Source organism: Heptranchias perlo, unplaced genomic scaffold, assembly GCF_035084215.1.
Source record: "Heptranchias perlo isolate sHepPer1 unplaced genomic scaffold, sHepPer1.hap1 HAP1_SCAFFOLD_49, whole genome shotgun sequence".
Taxonomy (NCBI): domain Eukaryota; kingdom Metazoa; phylum Chordata; class Chondrichthyes; order Hexanchiformes; family Hexanchidae; genus Heptranchias; species Heptranchias perlo.
Genome location: NW_027139505.1, coordinates 609407 through 631115, shown reverse-complemented (window position 1 = coordinate 631115; position 21709 = coordinate 609407). Strand labels below are relative to the sequence as shown.

At 41.3% G+C, this 21709-nt stretch overlaps 1 long non-coding RNA gene across 3 annotated transcripts in view; it reads left to right on the top strand.

Annotated features, from left to right (window-relative positions):
- LOC137313858 (uncharacterized) overlaps nucleotides 1-21709 on the top strand; it is a 99581-nt gene extending 77872 nt beyond the window's left edge. For 2 of the 3 annotated variants that reach the window (XR_010961100.1, XR_010961099.1), the window contains 5 exons: nucleotides 3852-4008; nucleotides 6023-6307; nucleotides 10817-10912; nucleotides 13069-13234; nucleotides 21500-21709. This is a non-coding gene — a long non-coding RNA (uncharacterized lncRNA). Of the gene's footprint in view, nucleotides 1-3851; nucleotides 4009-6022; nucleotides 6308-6372; nucleotides 6404-10816; nucleotides 10913-13068; nucleotides 13235-21499 lie in introns of those variants that run through there. The other variant, XR_010961101.1, reaches the window with a different exon arrangement.

Here is a 21709-nt window from a genome sequence, read left to right as displayed (position 1 = left end):
TGAGTACATATCTTACATTACATTCTGTACAACACAAGATGGGGTGGACTCCTGACATATCTTATTTTACATTCTGTACAATACAAGGTGGATGGACTCAGTAAATATCTTATATTACATTCTGTACATTACAAGGTGGGGTGGACTCAGTACATATCTTACATTTTATTCTTTATAGTACAAGGTGGGGTGGACACTGTACCTATCTTATATTACTTTCTGTACATTACATGGAGGGGTGGACTCAGTACATATCTTATATTACATTCTGTACATTACAAGGAGGTGTGGATACAGTACATATCTTATATTACATTCTGCACAATACAAGGTGGGGTGGACTCAGTATACATCTGATATTACATTCTGTACAATACAAGGTGGGGTGGACTCCGTACATATCTTACATTTCATTCTTTATAGTACAAGGTGGGGTGGACACTGTACATATCTTATATTACTTTCTGTACATTACATGGAGGGGTGGACTCAGTACATATCTTATATTACATTCTGTACATTACAAGGAGGTGTGGACTCAGTACATATCTTATATTACATTCTGCACAATACAAGGTGTGGTGGACTCAGTACTTGTCTTATATTACATTGTGCACAATACATGGTGGTTTGGAATCAGTACATATCTTCTATTACATTCTGTATAATAAAAGGTGGGGTGGACTCAGTACATATCTTATGTTACATTCTGTACATTACAAGTTGAGTTGGACTCAGTACACAACTTTTCTTACATTCTGTACAGTACAAGCTGGGGTTGACTGCTTACATATCTTATATTTCATTCTGTACAATACAAGTTGGGGTGGAATCAGGACATATCTTATATTACATTCTGTACATTACAAGGTAGTGTGTACTCAACCCATATCTTACATTTCATTCTTTATAGTACAAGGTGAGGTGGACACTGTACATATCTTATATTACATTCTGTACATAACATGGAGGGATGGACTCAGTACATATCTTAAATTACATTCTGTACTTTACAAGGAGGTGTGGACTCAGTACATATCTTATATTACATTCTGTACAATACAAGGTGGGGTGGACTCAGTATACATCTGATATTACATTCTGTACAATACAAGGTGGCTTGGATTCAGTACTTGTCTTATATTACATTGTGCACAATACAAGGTGGGTTGGACTCAGTACATATCTAAAATTACATTCTGTGCAATACAAGGTTGGATGGACTGCTTACATATCTTATATTACATTCTGTTCTGTATAAGATGGGGTGGACTCGGTACATATCTTAAGTTACATTCTGTACAATACAAGGTGGGATGGACTCAGTACCTATCTAAAATTACATTCTTACAATAGAAGGTGGGATGTACTCATTACATATCTTATATTACATTCTGTAAAATACACGCTGGGTTGGACTGCTTACATATCTCATATTTCATTCTGTACAATACAAGGTGGGGTGGACTCAGCACATATATTTTATTACATTCTGTACAATACAAGGTGGGGTGGACTCAGTATAAATCTGACATTACATTCTGTACAATACAAGGTGGGTGGACTCAGTGCATGTCTTGTATTATATTGTGCACAATACAAGGTGGGTTGGACTCCGTGCATATCTTATTTTACATTCTGTACATTGCAAGGTGGTGTGTTCTCAGCACATATCTTTTATGATATTCTGCACAATCCAAGGTGGAATGGACTCAGGACATATCTTATATTACATTCTGTAGAATACAAGGTGGGGTGGACTCAGTACATATCTTATATTACATTGTGTATAATACAAGGGGGGTGGACTCAGTCCATATCTTACATTACATTCTGTACAATACAAGGTGGGGTGGACTCAGCACATATCTTCTATTACATTCGGTATAATACAACGTGGGGTGGACTCAGTACATATCTAAAATTACATTCTGTGCAATACAAGGTTGGATGGACTGCTTAAATATCTTATATTACATTCTGTTCTATATAAGATGGGGTGGACTCGGTACATATCTTATATTACATTCTGTAAAATACACGCTGGGTTGGACTGCTTACATATCTCATATTTCATTCTGTACAATACAAGGTGGGGTGGACTCAGTACATATATTTTATTACATTCTGTACAATACAAGGTGGGGTGGACTCAGTATAAATCTGACATTACATTCTGTACAATACAAGGTGGGTGGACTCAGTGCATGTCTTGTATTATATTGTGCACAATACAAGGTGGGTTGGACTCCGTGGATATCTTATATTACATTCTGTACATTGCAAGGTGATTTGTTCTCAGTACATATCTTATATCATATTCTGTACGATACAAGGTGGAATGGACTCAGTACATATGTTATATTACATTCCTTGCATTACAAGGTGTGGTTGTCTCAGGACATATCTTATATTACATTCTGTACATTACAAGGTTGAGTGGACTCAGTACATATCTTATATTACATTCTGTACAATACAAGGTGGGGTGGACTCAGTACTTATCTAAAATTACTTTCTGTACAATACAAGGTGGGATAGACTCAGTGCATATCTCATATTACATTCTGTATAAAACATGGTGGGGTGTCCTCATCAAATATCTTATATTACGTTCTGTACAATACAAGCTGGGTTGGACTGCTTACATTTCTCATTTTACATTCTGTACAATACAAGGTGGGGTGGACACATTGCACATCTTATATTACATTCTGTACAATACAAGCTGTGGTGGACTCAGTACATATCTTATATTACATTGTGAACATTACAAGGTGGGTTGGACTCCGTACATATCTTATATTACATTCTTTACATTACAAGGTGGTGTGTACTCAGTACATATCTTATATTGCATTCTGTATCATGCAAGGTGAGGTGGCCACTGTACATATCTTATATTACATTCTGTACATTACAAGAAGGATTGGAATCAGTACATATCTTATATTACATTCTGTACAATACAAGGTGGGGTGAACTCAGAATGGGCGACTATTACACGGAGAGGGAATATTACACAGAGGGCAATATTACAGAGTGTGGAATATTGCAGAGAGGGGGAATATTTCACAGATGTAACATTACACAGGGCGGGGGGAATATTACACAGAGGGGAATATTACACAGAGTGTGGGAGAAATTGAACAGGGAGGGGGAGAGATTGTACAGGGAGGGGGAGAGATTGAACAGGTCGGGGCGAGCTGCTAATTCAATCAAGAGAAAACAGTTAAGGGATAAGCTGTTGACATTTCGCTCACAGCAACTGACAGAACATAAGTTGCAAAATGTCCAGAGCAGGTGTGTGCGGGCCCAGGGACAGGAGAGAAAACAAACCCAGGGGAGGTTTGGAGCCTGCAACAAACACCGAGCAGCGCAGACAGATAGTGCGTCACCGGTTCGAGGCATTCAGAGGAAAGGCAGGGGTGAAACAAGCTGCAGACTTGGATTAGGGAGAGATTCTGTGCAACTGGGGGAGTGTGAGAGAGGGGGAGAGAGAGGGAGGGAGAGAGAGGGAGGGAAAGAGAGGGAGGGAGAGAGAGGGAGGGAGAGAGAGGGGGGAGAGAGAGGGAGGGAGAGAGAGGGGGGAGAGAGGTGGAGAGAGGGAGAGAGAGGGCGGGGGAGAGAGAGAGAGGGAGAGAGAGGGCGGGGGAGAGAGAGAGAGGGAGAGAGAGAGGGGGTTGAGAGAGAGTGGGGGGAGAGAGAGGGGGTGAGAGAGAGAGGGAGGGAGGTAAAAAGAGAGAGTGAGAGAGGGAGTGGGAGGGACGGAGTTCTGGGCTCTTGCTGTGCCTTTTTAATCCCTTACATTTGTATTTTAATCAATTCTCTCTCTCTCTCTCTCCCCTCAGGAATATTTTTGATGAAATGCTGCAAGGGGATGATCCAGAAAGAGACATTTTGTGAGGAAGAGTAGGAGTGGGAAAAATCCTGGGCCAAGAATAGTTCTCTCCGCTGCGGACTGACTGACTGAGACCTTCACCGCAGCCTGGACCCGATGGGGGGCACGTGAGTGATGTCTGGCTTACTCTGGGGTCACTGGGTGCACACTGGGATCACTGGGATATTCAGGGGACACTGGGGGGATCACTGGGACATTCAACGGACACTCGTGGGGGTGGTCACTGGGACATTGTTGTGCCAGTTCTTGTTGTTGTGTTTGTGGTCTGAACATCAAGACCACCACTCTGGCATCACTCTGGGCTGACTGGGTGCACCCTGACATCATTCTGGGTTCACTGCGGGATCACTGGGGACACTCTGTTTGCTACTTGCCGCCATCTGACGAAGGTGGTAACCACACTGTCCATTTAACAGTGTATTTAATTATATATAAACCCACCATTTACCCACACTGTCCATTTAACAGTGTATTTAATGATGTATAAACCCACCATTTACCCACACTGTCCATTTAACTGTGTATTTAATGATAAATAAACCTACCATTTACCCACGTTGTCCAATTAAAAGTATAATTAATTACATATAAACACTCCATTGACCCACACGATCCATTTAACAGTGTATTTAATGATATATAAACCCACCATTTACCCACACTCTCCATTTAACAGTGTATTTAATGATATATGAACCCACCATTTACCCACACTGTCCACTTAACAGTGTATTTAATGATATATAAACCCAACATTTACCCACACTCTCCATTTAACAGTGTATTTAATGATATATGAACCCACCATTTACCCACACTGTCCACTTAACAGTGTATTTAATGATATTTCAACCCACCATTGACCCAAATTGTCCAATTACCAGTATATTTAATTATATGAATCATTCGTCTGAAGGTTTTGGTTCGAATGAATAAAACTCCGCTTCAATCAGCGATAGATTGAAACAAGCTGTGGAGGGAGAGTTCACATGAAGATAAATGTTGGGGATTGTTTGTTGCCGCCGCTTCAGGCTGTGTCTCTGGCCCGAATGAATCCTCAATCCTGGTCAAAAAACAAGCGGGGAATTAGTGAGAAAGGGGGAAATATCGCAATCTATCCCAGGGATTGATTACAACAATCCCCCCCTCAGAATTATCACCACAATCTATCCCCGGGATTGATCACAGCAATCCGTCCCTCGGAATTATCACCAGAATCTGTCCCTGGGATTGATCACAACAATCCGTCCCTCGGAATTATCATCACAATCTGTCCTCAAACACTTTCTCTCTTCGGAAACTTTCAACCCGGGGAGGGGCTATGTATTACCGTCTGTGAACCTCCTCAAAATGTGAGCAATCCAATCTTCATATCAGGAATGATCCATTCCGGATTTAACAATGCAACTGGTGAATCTGCTGAATATTTACTATGATATTAAGCGGAACGGATAGGGTGGATAGAGAGAAACTCTTTTCGCTGGTTGGGGATTTTAGGAGTCGGGGGCACAGTCTAAAAATTAGAGCCAGACCTTTCAGGAGCGAGATTAGGAAACATTTCTACACACAAAGGGTTGTCGAAGTTTGGAGCGCTCTTCAGCAAATGGCAATTGATACTAGCTCAATTGCTAAATTTAAATCTGAGATAGATAGCTTTTTGGCAACCAAAGGTATTAAGGGATATGGGCCAAAGGCAGGTATGTGGAGTTAGATCAAAGATCAGCCATGATCTTATCAAATGGCGGAGTAGGCACGAGGGGCTTGATGGCCAACTCCTGTTTCTCTGTTCCTTTGCTCCTAAATGTAACTTTGGAAAGTCAGTACTGATTCTCCCACTGATTGAGGTGATTGATGCTCAGCGGTAGTTTAATTCGGCGGTTAAATGGTTAATGTCCTCACCGACAGACACAGCCTCTCCTCAGCTCACTGACGAAACACTGGCTATTGGCCCCTGGGTTGAAGCGCAAACATTAGAAAATCGATGGGTCTTCAGTAAACAATGTCCCTGAAGCAAATGTAACAATTTATTTCGAACCAAATATCTGTTTTACTGAACTGCCCTGGAACAAGAAGAGAAAAGGTAAAATGTACAACTGACTTTGTTCACAATTGACTTGGCAGCGAATTGTCAACCCGGTTCGATTTGATTCCACCAGAAGGGCCGCTCCCTGTTCTGAAACAAATGAGGAATGTTTGTGTTGAAATCCATCCTGATGTTTGGCAGTGGCTTTCATGGAGGGCGGAGCTCTGAATCTCACATAAGAAGGAGCAGATCAAACTCCCTAGTTTTGAACTGTTAAAATAAAGCAAAGAACTTGTACTCGATTGATTACAATGAAATAACAAGGATATAATTTGCAAAATCTGCACGGACATTGAGGGACGGAAAATCCTTGCGGGATCAAGGTGAGGTTAATGTGGTGTCAATGTCTTTTTAATTAACTTTTTCTGCCTCTTCCTCTTTTCCAAAGCCAATTTCCCGCGGTCAGATATGTTCCCCTGGCGGAGGGAGCTCTCTAATCCTCGCGGATGGAAAAATTCACTAATTGTTCGCTCAGACACTGACTGAAGGCCCGCTATTTCACACAGCGAATTTGAGGGCTTATCCCTTTATGGACTCCTCCAATCTCCCCACAGACACATTTTAAAGCGGTTACAGGAGAGAAAGCAGGAAAACGAACTCTGGAGATTTACACCTTCCTTGTCCAGCGGTGCCTACTTCCCATGTCAGGTGTGGGAAACTGTCCGTTTTCACTCCATATGCATTTATTTTTAACTGTGACACTGGCTCTTCTTACTCACTGAGCCGTTTTGTGCCTGGTACAATATATTGATTTGATCAAAGACTGATCGAACACACAGTTCAGCTCAGGAAAGGGTTAACACATTCGCAATGGCCGAATATTGCTCTCTGCTGGTCACCTGGAAAATCAGCCCATGGTTACCCGAGGCCGGACTGAAGGTGATCCAATCGCAGGATAGGAGCAAAGTAGGAGATAAATCTTGTTCCTGATTAATTATAATTAATTCGTGTCATGCGAATTAGATGGGGAAAATGGAGCAGGGACTACTGTTTTCTCTAAAATATGTTGTTGAGGATGTTATTTGTTAAACTGGCTCAACTGAAGAAAGAGAGGCCGCTCCCTTCAGACAGAAACAAACTTCAGGAATGTTTTAACGGGAAACTTGCTCCGGGCTGAAACCATCTTTCACACAGATCGGTGCTTCCTGATCGATAACCTTGGTAATTTGAGAAGTTACTTTTAACATCAACAGGTAGGAGGGTCCGTTCACTAATCTTTACAAAAAAAGTAACAATTCAATTTACCAACAGTAGGTAGACCCATCACTAATCTTTATATGAAAAATAACAACTCAATTTACCAACAGTTGGTAGTCCCTTCGCTAATCTTTATATAAAAAATAACTACTGAAATTACCAACAGGCAGGAGGGTCCATCAATTATCTTTATATAAAAAGTAACGATTGAAATTACGAACAGGGAGCAGAGCCCATCACTAATCTTTATACAAAATGTAACTACTGAATTACCAACAAGTAGAAGAGTCCATACAATAATTATATAAAATGTAACAACTCGATTTAACAAGTGGTAGGAGTGTCCATCACTAATCTTTATACAAAAAGTAACGACTGAAGTTATCAACAGGGAGGTGTGTCCATCATTAATCTTCATATGGAAAGTAACAACTCAATTTACCAACTGAAAGGAGGGTCCATCACTAATCTTTATATGAAAAGTAACTACTGAAAATACCAAAAGGTCGGAGCATTCATCCCTGATCTTTATATAAATAGTAACGACTGAAATTACCAACAGGTAGCAGAGGCCATACAAACCTTTATATAAAAATAACAACTCAATTTACCAACTGGTAGGAGGGTCCATCACTAATCTTTATATAAAAAGTAACCACTGAAATTAACAACAGGTAGAAGAGTCCATCACTAATCTTTACATAAAAAGTAACGACTGAAATCACCAACAGGGAGGAGGCTCCATCACTAAACTTTATATAAAATGTAACGACTGAAATTACCAACAGATTGGAGGCTCCATCACTAATCTTTATCGAAAAATTAACCACTGAAATTAACAACAGGGAGGAGAGTCCATCACTAATCTTTATATAAAAACGAACAACACAATTTACGATCCGGTCGGAGGGTCCATCACTAATCTTTTATAAAAAGTAACCACTGAAATTGACAACAGGGAGGAGGGTCCATCACTAATCGTTATATAGAACGTAACTATTGAATTATCAACAAGTAGAAGAGACCATACTAATCTTTTGTTGAATATTAACAACTCAATTTACCATCTGGTAGGAGAGTCCATAATTAATGTTTAAATAAAAACTGAAATTAACAACAGAGTGGAGCATGCATCATTTATCTCTATAAAGCATGGAAACAATGAAATTACCAAGAGGTAGGAGGGTCCATCCCAAATCTTTATATAACACGTAACAACAGAAATCACGAAGAGGTAGGAAGGTCCATCACTAATCTTTATGTCCAAACTAACTGCTGAAATTACCAACAGGTATGAAGGTCCATCACTAATCTTTATATTAAAATTAACCACAGAAATTACCAAAAGGGAAGAGTGTCCAACACTAATCCTTATATAAGAAGTTACTACTCAAGTAACCAAGAGGTAGGAGGGTCCATCACTACTTTCCATATCGGAAGTAACCACTGCATTACCAAGAGGTAGGAGTGTCAATCACTCGTCTTGATATGAAACGTAACAACTCAAATTACCAACACGGAGGAGGGTCCATCATTAATTATTGAATAAAAAGTAGCAACTGAAATTACCTACAGGTTGGAGGGTCCATCACTAATCCTTATATAAAAAGTAGCTACTCAAATTTCCAACAGGAAGTAGGGACCATTATTAATCGTTTTATGAAAAGTAACTATTGAAATTACCAACAGGCAGAAGGGTCCATCACTTATCTTTATATAAAATGTAACGACTGAATGACCAACAAGTAGAAGAGTCCATACAATCATTATATGAAAAGTAACAACTCAATTTACCAAGTGGTAGGAGGGTCTATCACTAATCCTTATATAAAAAGTAACTACTGAAATTTACAACAGGGAGGAGGGTCGATCATTAATCTTTATATAAAACGTATCAACTCAATTTTCCAACAGGTAGGAGGGTCCATCATATTTTTTATATAAAGAGTAACTGAAATTACCAAAAGGCAGGAGGGCCCATCACTAATCTTTATTTAAAAAGTGACAACTCACATTTCCAACGGGGAGCAGGGTCCATCACCAATCTTTATATAAAAAGTATCTGCTGAAATTAACAACAGGGTGGTGGGTCCAGCCCTAATATTTCTATAGAATGTAACCACTGAAATTACCAACAGGTAGGAGGGTCCAACACCAATCTTTATATAAAACGTTACTACTGAAAATGCCAAAAGTTCGGAGCATCCATCACTGATCTTTATATAAAAATTAACTACTGAAATTAACAACAGATAGGAGGGTCCATCACTAATCTTTATATAAAAAGTAACTAATCAAATTGCCAATAGGTAGAAGAGTCCATCACTAATCTGTACATAAAAAAATAACTACTGAAATCACCAACAGGGAGGAGGGTCCATCACTAATCTTCATATGAAAATCAACGACTGAAATTACCAACATGTCGGTGGGTCCATCACTCATCTTTATATAAGAAGAAACTACTGAATTTACAAACAAGGAAGAGGGTCCATCACTAATCTTTATTTTAAAAAACATCTACTGAAATTACCACCTTGCAGGTGGGTCCATCACTAATTTTCATATAAAAAGTAACTATTGAAATTATCAAAAGGGAGGAAGGTCCATCACTAATTTACATAAAGTGTAACTGCACAATTTAATTTTGTTATTAAATTAGTGCCAGCGAATAACTTCAACTATAGTTTGATGAAACTACTAACTGAGATTAATCGCGTTTACATTTCCACAGTGTGGAAAGGATAATACAGTGACTGATAGTTTGATTAGTTGCTCTTGCCTGTGTGCACACACAGAAGGAGGCACACGCACACGTGGAGAATTATGATTTTAAAATTGCCGTCAAATCTACAACTTATATATTTGTGGTGTTTGCTGAGATTGTAAGACCCCTAAGAATAATCCAAAAATAAATGTGCAGCATCTGTTTAAAGTTACACAATTCATAAATTATACATTAATGTTCAATTAGTAAAATTCCTGACCTCCTACAGTGCTCATTAGTCAGGTGCTGATACCATGAGAGATAAGGTAAATATATTCAAAAGGAAGTACCAACCAAAACGCATCTCCCTGAACACACGGACAATGTCACTACCCATCGAGAGCAGAGAAATCACACCCAGCTCCATATTGTGTTTGTCGATAATTATCAGGTTCACAAAATAAAAAAAATTAATATAAAAACTCAACAAATCAAAAGAATTAAAAAAACAAATCTGTGAATAAAATAATACAATAGCGCCAGACTGAGTAAAACTGAGTGAAGGATCATTTAATTCATCACCTCGATCCATATCACCCTTCAGAATATTCACTACCTCAGGAATAAGTATGGTGCTGGCCTGCACTGCAAGTAAATCTTACCAACTGGTGCTCCCAGTGCAGAATTTCGGACATCCAGAACTGGGTTGTGGAAATCAGCGGGACTCATTGAGTTTCACTGGGCAGCTGTCTGTGCCGCACCTGATGTGGAGAGTTGATCGTAACAGTCGAGAAGTGCCCGATCCCAGAGCTAACAGCTGTTGTACTGATGGGGAAGGAGGGACTTGATATCACATTTAACAAGCCAACGTTCCTCCCTCTCATTTTAATATTTCAATCTAACCCTCCTATTAATATACTTATTACAGAGCATCACAATCTTGGAACGCCTGTCACCACCATGGTTGAAGGTCCAAACAGGGGAGAAGATCCAACATCATCAACAAGAATGAGAATAGACACCGGTAGGTTCAGAACAATCTTTCAAATATCAATTGTGTCCGGATAAAGGGTCCAGATCATGAAAAATATCCTGTTGTTCAAACAGGAAGAAGAAACCGAGCATATAATGTGTAGATAAAAGAATGTGAGTGACCATCTACCGGACCCTGCGGTCACAGTTGGAGGGATCTCAGTATTGGAACTGTCCAATAGACAACTGATGTTATGGACTGTAAGGCGGATAGAAACAGTCACTCAGATTGGTCTTCCTGAGTAACAGTGTGAAACCAGGGAGCAGTGGGAGGCAGCCCGAGTGGGAGATAGGTGAGAGGAGGTGGGACACAGGAATAGGAGAGCGAGAGTGGTGCGAGATTCTATAGTCAGGGGAATAGACAGACTCTTCTGCAGACCTGAGCAGGTCCAAGTGATACGTTGCCGCCCTGGTGCCAGGGGGAAGAACTTCCTGGAACAGGTGGGACCATATCTGGAAAGGAACGGAGAGCGGAAAATAGTCATGGTCGGAATCAATAACACGGTTCGAATTACGTTTATAAAGGGAATATTAAAATTTGAGCTCTGGACTGAAAAGCATGGCCACAGGTTGGTGATCTCCGAATTGTTGTGCACTGGGCCCTTACTGAGGACAACATGACGCTGGTGAATGTGTGGCTGGAGGGCTGGAGCAGGAGTGAAGGGTTCATGTTCTTGGGACACGAGGGAGAGTTCAGGAAGAAGGGAAGGGACGGTTACGATCTCAAGCAACCAGCAAAAACGGTTTGACAGACTGGGTATATGGAGCAGTGGGAGGGTTTCACCTGATAAGACTGGAGCGTGTGAAATATCCGGAACTGAGACTAGAGAGTGGAAATAATAAAACTGTTGGAGCAGGAACAGAAGATTTATGAATTTTTGAAAAGAGATTACCATGAAAAAAGGAAGGAGTTTTTTGAAGTAGTGACAGAAGATGTAACTTGATATCTAAAAATTAAAAAAAACGAGAACGTGTCAACATTCCAGTGAATTGGAGTTCAGATTGTGTGTTATGTCTGTGAATCTAAAAATCATTCCAAACACGTTTGGAAAGTTAGACTCTTGAGGGATGTGATATGGTATCGATCAGACAGGGCTGGATTGGATGAACTTTTGGCGAGATACAAAATATTGCCTACAGTTTCTAAAAATGATGGCAGACATGAAAATGATGGTTTCAAAGAATCAACGTATCACAGTATCAAACTATCGACAGTAAAAGTATTCCATACAAAGATGTCGATACAGCATCTTCAGCGAGAGTGAGGAGGGTGTGGAGCCATATTTCGAGACAACTGTCGAGAAGGATTTGGCTCTGAATGTAATAGCCGAGGTGGATTAGTCACTGAGCTCAGAGATAACGTACCCGAGGCTGTTAAAGGAAGTCAGAGAACAGATAGGAGGGACTCTGACCATATTTTTTCAAAACTCACAATTTTTGAACACGCAATTGTTAATGAAAATATCCAGGTGGACTGAAAGAGACCAAGTACTGTCTGTGTTAAAACAGGGAGAATGTGGCAATCAGATAACCAGAGACTTATTAGACAACGTGAGAGGGGAGATATACAAAAGGGTCCAGAGGGTCCAGAGGGGCAATTTTTTCACTCAAAGGGTGGTGAGTGTCTGGAACGAGCTGCCAGAGGCAGTAGTAGAGGCGGGTACAATTTTCTCTTTTAAAAAGCATTTGGACAGTTACATGGGTAAGATGGGTATAGAGGGATATGGGCCAAGTGCAGGCAATTGGGACTAGCTTAGTGGTATAAACTGGGCGACATGGACATGTTGGGCCGAAGGGCCTGTTTCCATGTTGTAACTTCTATGATTCTATGATTCAATGATTCTATAACGTCATTTGTGGGCAAACTTCTCGAATCTGTAATTTCACGTCGAATCATTTATGATTCAGTGAAGGCTGGAACGGATTATCTGCAGACATTTGACATTGTAGTTGACAAATTTGATACAGCCTTATTGAGACGTGACTATATAGATAAATGGATTGTAACACATGCGGTATATATGAGTTTTCAGAAGGTATTTGATAACGTGGCTCACAGGAGGCGGCACCCGTTTGGTGTAAGAGGAAATTTAACCGCCCGGATGGAAGGTCGATAATATGTTTAGTTTTCTCCATTGTTGTTCACAGACCGAACACTGCGATCACTGAGGTCTTGACAAAGTCTGCCGGTTAACAACTGTTCCAGTTGACGAAATTCTATTGGGACAGACGAGAACAGGCAGTTAAAGAAGGGATGGACGGAGTTAGCTCATTGTCAACACACGAGTGACATTTCAGTGGACAAGAACATCGGGTAAGTGGGAGGGGAACGTGATGAGTTTGCATTATTTAAACATTACAGAACCAACAGGATATCAGAACTGGTTGTCGTGGTCCATATTGGTACCAACGATATAGGTAAAAAAGGAAAGAGGTCTGGAAGGTGAATTTAAGGAGTTAGGAGATAAATTAAAAAGCAGGACTTCAAAGTTAGTAATCTCAGGATTAGTACCGTTGCCACGTGCTATTGAGTATAGGAACAGGAGAATAGACAGGGTGAATGCGTGGCTGCAGGGATGGTGTAGGAGGGAGGGATTCCGATTCCTGCGACATTGGGACCGGTTCTTGGGAAGGTGGGACCTGTACAAGCGTGACGGGTTAGACCCGAGCAGGACCGGGACCAATGTCCTCGCGGGGGTTTTTGCTAGTGCTGTTGGGGAAGGTTTAAACTAGAGTGGCAGGGGGATGGAAATCTGAGCGCGGAGTCAGAAGGGAATAAAATTGAGAGCAGCAAGAGAGGCGAAGACCCAGGGGAAATCTACAATACAATTTGGACAAATAGTTGTTCAAGAACAAGTGAGAGGGAAAAGCGTAGAGCAGCGGAAAGGAAGTGTACGACAGATTAATTAACAACGAGAAAGCGTATGGTGATTAACACAGCATCAAAGCTGTGGCAGGGGGTTGGGAACCTGAGCAGGGAGACAGAGGAAAGCTTGTCAGGAAGGGGCACAATGTATGGAGTAAAAGGTAAAGTGTTAAAAAAGGAAAAAGCAGGAACTACGTGTCACAAAACATATTTGAAAGTTCTTTATCTGAAAGCACGTAGCATTCGTAACAAAATGGACGAGTTAACGGCACAAATAACTACATATGGGTATGATCTTGTGGCTATTACAGAAACATGGCTGCACGGTGACAACGACTGGGAATTAAATATGCCAGGGTATTTAACAATCCGGAAGGACAGGCAGGAAGGAAGGGGATGTGGGGTGGCTATGATAATAAAGGAAGGATTCACTGTAATACAGAGAAATGATATTGGAACAAAGGATCAGGATAATGAAACAGTTTGGGTGGAGATAAGGAATAATAAGGGGAAAAGAACACTAGAGGGCGTAGTATATAGGCCTCCAAATGGTAGCAACTCTGCTGGAAGAAGTATTAATCAGGAAATAGTCGGGGCATGTAACAAGGGAACAGCTATAAGTATGGGGTATTTTAACTATCATATTAACTGGACAAATCAAATTGGGCAGGGCAGCCTTGAGGAAGAGTTTATTGAGTGTATTAGGGATGGATTTCTTGAGCAGTCTGTAACTGAACCTACAAGGGGGCAAGGAACCTTGGACCAATCCTGTGTAATGAACCAGGATTAATTAATAATGTCCGAGTGAAGGATCCCCTTGGAATGAGTGACCATAACATGGTTACATTCCATATCCAAGTAGAGAGTGAGAAGATTGGTTCTCAAACAAGCGGACTGAGCTTGAATAAAGGAGACTATGATGGTATGAGAGCGGAATTGATTAAAGTGGACAGGGAAAATAGATTAAAGTGTAAGGCGGTACATGAGCAATGGTGTTCATTCAAGGAGTTATTTTACAACTTTCAAAAAAATATATATTCCACTGAGGAAAAAAGGGTGTAAAAAAATGATAGCCATCCGTGGCGAAGTAAAGAAATTAAGGGTAATATCCGACTAAAAGCAAGGACATATAAGGTAGCCAAACTTAGTGGGAGGATAGAAGATTGGGAAGTCTTCAAAAGACAGCAAAAAGTAACTAAAGGATTGATTAAGAAAGGGAAGATAGATTATGAAAATAATTTAGCTAAAAAATATAAAAACCGATAGCAAGAGATTCTATTGTTGTATCAAGAGAAAAAGGGTGGCTAAGGCAAACGGGGGTCCCTTAGAGGATGAGACCGGGAAATTAATGGTGGGAAACATGGAGATGGCAAAAATGCTGAACAAATATTTTGTTTCAGTCTTTACGGTAGAGGACACTAAGAATATCCCAACACTGGACAAACCGGCGTCTCGAGGCGGGGAGGAGCGAAATACGATTAAAGTCACCAAGGAATTGGTACTCAGTAAATTAATGGGACTCAAGGCGGATAAATCCCCTGGACCTGATGGCTTACATCGGAGGGTCTTGAGGGAAGTGGCAGTAAGGATTGTGGATGCTTTGGTAACAATTTTCTAAAATACACTGGACTCGGAAAAGGTCCCGGAAGATTGGAAAACTGCTAATGTAACACCCTTATTTAAAAAGGGTAGTAGGCAGAAGGCTGGAAATTATAGACCAGTTAGCCACACATCTGTGGTAGGTAACATTTTGGAGACAGTAGCAGAACATTTGGATAAACATAATTTAATAGGACAAAGTCAGCATGGCTTTACGAAGGGGAATTCATGTCTGACAAATTTGCTTCAGTTCTTTGAGGTCATAACGTACAGGGTGGATGAAGGGGAACCAATGGACATAATGTATTCAGACTTCCAGAAGGCATTCGAAAAGGTGCCACAAATAAGATTATTCCTCAAGATAAAGAATCACTGAATTGGGGGTAATATTCTGGAATGGGTGGTGATTGGTTATCTAACAGGAAGCAGAGAGTTGGGATAAATGGTTCATTCTCGGACTGGCAACCAGTAGCCAGTGGTGTTCCGCAGGGGTCGGTGCTGGGTCCCCAATTCTTTACAATCTATATTAACGATTTGGAGGATGGGACCGAGTGTAACGTATCAAAGTTTGCAGATGATACAAAGATGGGAGGGAAAGTGGAGAGTGAGGAGGACATAAAAAACCGACAGGGGGATATTGACAGGCTGGGTGAGTGGGCGGAGATTTGGCAGATGGAATACAATATTGGAAAATGTGAGGTTATGCACTTTGGCAGGAAAAATCAGAGAACAAGTTATTATCTTAATGGCGAGAAACTGGAAAGTACTGCAGTACAAAGGGATCTGGGGGTCCTCGTGCAAGGAAATCAAAAAGTTCGTATGAAGGTGCAGCAGGTGATCAAGAAGGCCAACGGAATGTTGGCTTTTATTGCTAGGGGGATAGAATATAAAAACAGGGAAGTATTGCTGCAGTTATATAAGGTATTGGTGAGACCGCACCTGGAACACTGCATACAGATTTGGTGTCCAGACTTAAGAAAAGACATACTTGCTCTCGAGGCAGTACAAAGAAGGTTCACTCGGTTAATCCCGGGGATGAGGGGGCGGACATATGAGAAGAGGTTGAGTAGATTGGGACTCTACTCATTGGATTTCAGAAGAATGAGAGGCGATCTTATTGAAACATAAAAGATTGTGAAGGGTCTTGATCGGGTGGATGCTGGAAGGATGTTCCCAAGGATGGGTGAAACTAGAACGAGGGGGCATAATCTTCGAATAAGGGGCTGCTCTTTCAAAACTGAGATGAGGATAAACTTCTTCACTCAGAGGGTAGTAGGTCTGTGGAACTTGCTGCCCCAGGAAGCTGTGGAAGCTACATCATTGAATAAATTTAAAACAGAAATCGACAGTTTCCAAGAAGTAAAGAAATTAGGGGTTCCGGGAAGCGGGCAGGAAATTGGACATGAATTTAGATTTGAGGTTTGGATCAGATCAGCCATAATCTTATTGAATGGCGGAGCAGGCTCGAGTGGCCGATTGGCCTACTCCTGCTCCTATTTCTTATGTTCTTATGTAACTTAGAATCATAGAAGGTAACAGAAGAGAAACAGGCCAAACGGTAAAAAAAATGGATCAAACTGCAATTATAGTGAATTTGAAACAATGAAAGGCAGTGGTGAAAATACCCAGCGGATCGGTCAGTATCTGTACAAAGGACAGGGTAATGGTTCGGATACAACTCTTGAGTGGACCGAAAACAAAGTAAAACAGTTTTAGTGGAACTGGGAAAAGGGCAGATCGGAGGCGACAAACAGGAGTTCGATGGAATTTCATGAGTTGACTGAACTGGAATGTCCTTCAGGAAATTAAGGAACTGAGAGGTGACAAAAATTCCCTGCGGAGTAAATGAGAGACATTTCACGAACAAAAATGTTAAAATGGTGAAAATGTCAAAGATCCGAACAGGGAAACTAACCAAACAAACTGTGGAGAGCGCGAAACCGAAGCCGTGGAGGGTTTTATTCTCCCCCATTCATCACCGGGGGTTAATTCTCCCTTCAGCGGACTCACAATCCGGGCAGTAGAACTTGCGGTGGAGCGTCACTCCCCGGGAGAGCACTTTAGGAAATTGCATGCCATCAGCCCATAAAATGCTGTCAATTACTTTTAATGGAATCCAGGTAAATAGAAGTGAAAATGTGGCAGGGTTGGAATGGACGGGCGATCTGACACCACCTGCTGAAGGTGGAAATCTCGGCAATCGACTCACAGAGTCATGGTAAAGAGGAGCAGGAGTAGGCCATTCGGCCCTTCGAGCCTACTCCGCCATTCAATAGGATCATGGCTGGTCCTCGATCTCAATACCATATTCCCGCTTGCAGAAGTTTTTACAGTCTGCTTTTTTGTTCCATGCAAGTAATCTATTTTTCCCTCTTAATCAATGTGTCTGGGCGCAACATAGCGCTGATATTACTGACTGTTTCTGTGCGCAGAATAACGCTGATATTACTGACTGTATCTGTGTTGCTTGTAGAGCTGATATTACTGAAAGTGTCTGTGCTCAATATAGCGCTGATATTACTGACAGTGCTTGTCCTGAATTTGGAGCTGATATTTCTGACAGTATCTATGGTGATACTATACAGCTTAATGATGACAGTATGTGTGAGAATTATAGGGTTCTTACACTGACGGTGTCTGTTTTGATTCCATAGCTGGTATTACTGACAGTATCTGTGCTTAATATAGGGCTGATATTACTGACTCTAACTCTGCTCAATTTCGCCCTGTTATTACTGACAGGACCCCTGCTCAATATAGGGCTCATGATTCTGGCACTATCTGTGTTGATGAAAGAGCTGGTGTAATAAAAATATTCATTCAATTACATAGAATTGTACAGCTCAGGAACAGCCCACTTTGCCCAACAGGTCTTTGCCTGGATTTATGCTCCACACGAGCGTTCTCCCACATACTTCATCGCACCCTATCAACTTATATTTCTATTGCTCGCCCCCTCACGTATTTAACTGTCTTCCCCTGAAATGCATCTGCACTTTTCGCCATAACCATTCCATGTGGTAACGAGTTGCACATTCTCACCACTCTCTGAGTAAGCTGTATCTCCTGAATACTATCTTGGATTCATCAGTAATATTTGAAATTCATGGCCTCTAGTTTTGGACTGCCCTCATGGGGAAACATCTTCTCTCGGTCTACCCGAAGGAACCCCTTCCGAATATAAAAAAAAATCAGGTAATCGATCAGTCTTCTCCTTAATAGAGAAAATAGACACAGCCTGTTCAGCCTCTCCTGATATTGTTACAGAAATAATGCATTAAACAAGTAACGACAGGAATGAAAGGAACGCAATGCCGGACAGGAACAATCCAGGCCATAATCTTCTCCCTTAGGACCGGATTAATGCAGGCAATCTCGTCACAATAAGAACATAAGAACATAAGAAATAGGAGCAGGAGGAGACCAATCGGCCCCTCGCGCCTGCTCCGCCATTCAATAAGATCATGGCTGATCTGATCCTAACCTCAAATCTAAATTATGTCCAATTTCCTGCCCGCACCCCGTAACCCCTAATTCCCTTTACTTCCAGGAAACTGTCTCTAAATATAGAGCACAGTTTAATTCTGACTGGACACAGGTTGGAACAGTGGGTTTGTTTACTAAACTATATTTAACAAAGTTTATCTTCGATTCTCTCGCATCGATTATCTGATCTTTACTCCCCTGGAATTCTGCGAAGTTCACCACACGGACTGCAGCGCTTCAAGAAGGCGGCTCACCACCACCTTCTCAAGGGCAATTCGGGATGGGCAATAAATGCCGGCCCTGCCAGCGATGCCCACATCCCATGAACGAATAAGAAAAATAAAGAACAGATGGAGCTCAGCCTTAAATAAAACCAACCAGTCACAGCCCATTTGGTTCGGGTACAGTGCAGACACATCCGTCCGAGGAGAAAGTGAAGCCACCCAAAGCGAGACTTCCATGGATGACTAAAGGGATAGAACTTAAAATTAAACAGGAAACGGAGGCTCATGGCGAATATAAGGTTCATAATACAGTTGAGAACCAGGCTGAATACAGAAAGAAGAGATGAGATCTAAACAAAAGGTAATAAGAGGAGCAAAAAGACAGATTCAATAGTAACTTTCAAAGGGGAATTGAATAAAAAACTTGAAGGGAAAAATTTACAGGGCAATGGGGAAAGAGCAGGGGAAAGGGACTAATTGGATCGCACTTTCAAAAAGCCAGCACAGGCATCGAGGGCCGAATGGACTCTTCCTGTGCTGTAATTACTGTGATACTACGATACACCCATTTAAAGGCAACGTTCAAACCATCCAGTGATGAAGCCATTGTGCAGAATTTATGGTTAACCTTCACATTCACCAAATGCCGGAATTCATAATCCAGCACATAAACGAACATAGGAACAGGAGTAGGCCATTCAGCCCCTCGATTCTGTTCTCCCATTTAATTAGATCATGGCTGCTCTGTACCTGAAATCTATTTACCTGCCCTTTATCCATTTCGCTTGATAACCTTACCTAAAAAAAACTGCCGCTTTCAGTCTTCAAAATTTCAGTTGACCCAAAATCCATAACCTATCGGAGTATGGAATTCCACATTTCCAGTAAACTTTGTGCGAAAAAGTGCGTCACTATTTCACTCCTGAACGGCCGAGCGCTAATTTTAATATTGTGCCTCTTTGTCCTGGACTCCTCCATCAGAGGAAATGCCTTCTCTGTATCTAATGAGTGTGAGGTGTTATATTTTGGTTCGTAAAAAAAGGGTCACATACTGCTTGGATAATAAGTGTCTAAATAGGGTTGAGGAGCAGAGGGTTCTGGTGGTACAGATATAGAAATCACTAGCTGTAGCGATGCAGGTTAATAAGGCCACAAAAAAGCAAATCAAGCACTGAGTTTTTTCTAGACTTGTTAAGCAGAGAAGTTAAGTTAAGTTTGTACAGAACCTCGATTAGGCCACACTTGGATTATTGTGAACAGTTCTGGCCTCCATATTATAAAAAGGATATAGAGGCACTGGAGAAGGTGCAAAACATAATTGCTCGGATGATACCAGAACTGAGAACGTATACCTGTCAGGAAAGATTGAGCAACATGGGGCTCTTTTCCATTGCAAAAGGAAGATGGAGTGGTGGCCTGTGAGAGGTCTTTAAGATTATGTAAGGGTTTGAGAGTATGGACTTAGTGAACATGTTTCCACTTGCGGGAGAAACCAGAACTCTGGACCATAAATATAAGATAGTCACGAATAAATCCAATATGGAATTCAGCAGGAATGTTGTTAACCAGAGAGTGGTTGGAATGTGGAACTCACTACCACAAGGAGTAGTTGAGGCGACTGGCATTTAATGGAAGTTAAATAAAGTCATTGTGGCGAAAGGAATAGAGGGGTATGCTGATAGGGGGAGATGAAGGGAGGAGGTTCGTGTGGAGCATGGACCTTTTCTGCCGAACGACCTGTTTCTGAGCTGTTCGTTCTTTAAAATTCTATATAATTGCTTGTGGAATCTTTTATCATTTTAGAAATTTCATTTAATGCACTCTGACTACATGTGTCTCCGGCCCGAATGAATCTTCAATCCTTGTCAACAAACATGGGCGGGGGGAGGGGGGGATTAGAGAGAAATGGGGACATATCGCAATCTGTCCCTGGGATTGATCACGACAATACGCCCCTCGGAATTATCACCACGATCTGTCGCTGGAATTGATCACAACAATCCGTCCCTCGGAATTATCACCACAATCTGTCCCTGGGATTGATCACAACAATCCGTCCCTCGGAATTATCACCACGATCTGTCGCTGGAATTGATCACAACAATCCGTCCCTCGGAATTATCACCACAATCTGTCATCAAAATCTTTCTCTCTTCGGAAACTTCCAACCCGGGGAGGGGCTATTTATTACTGTCAGTGAAGCCCCTCAAAATGAGGGCAATCCAATCTTTATACCAGGAATGGTCCATTCCGGATTTAGCAATGTAACTGGTGTATCTGCTGAATTTTTACTGTGATCAATTTAACTGTTAAAAATCAGTACTCATTCCCACATTGAATGAGGTGATTGATGCTCAACGATAGTTTAATTCGGCGGTTAAATGGTTAATGTCCTCTCTTGCAGAAACAGCCTCTCCTCAGCTCACTGACGAAATACTGGCTCTTGGCCCCAGGGTTGAAGCGCAAACATTAGAAAATCGATGGGTCTTCAGTAAACAATGTGCCTGATGCAAATATAACAATTTATTTCTAACAAAGTATCTGTTTTACTGAACTTCCCTGGAACAAGAAGAGAAAAAGTAAAATTTACAACTGACTTTGTTCACAATTGACT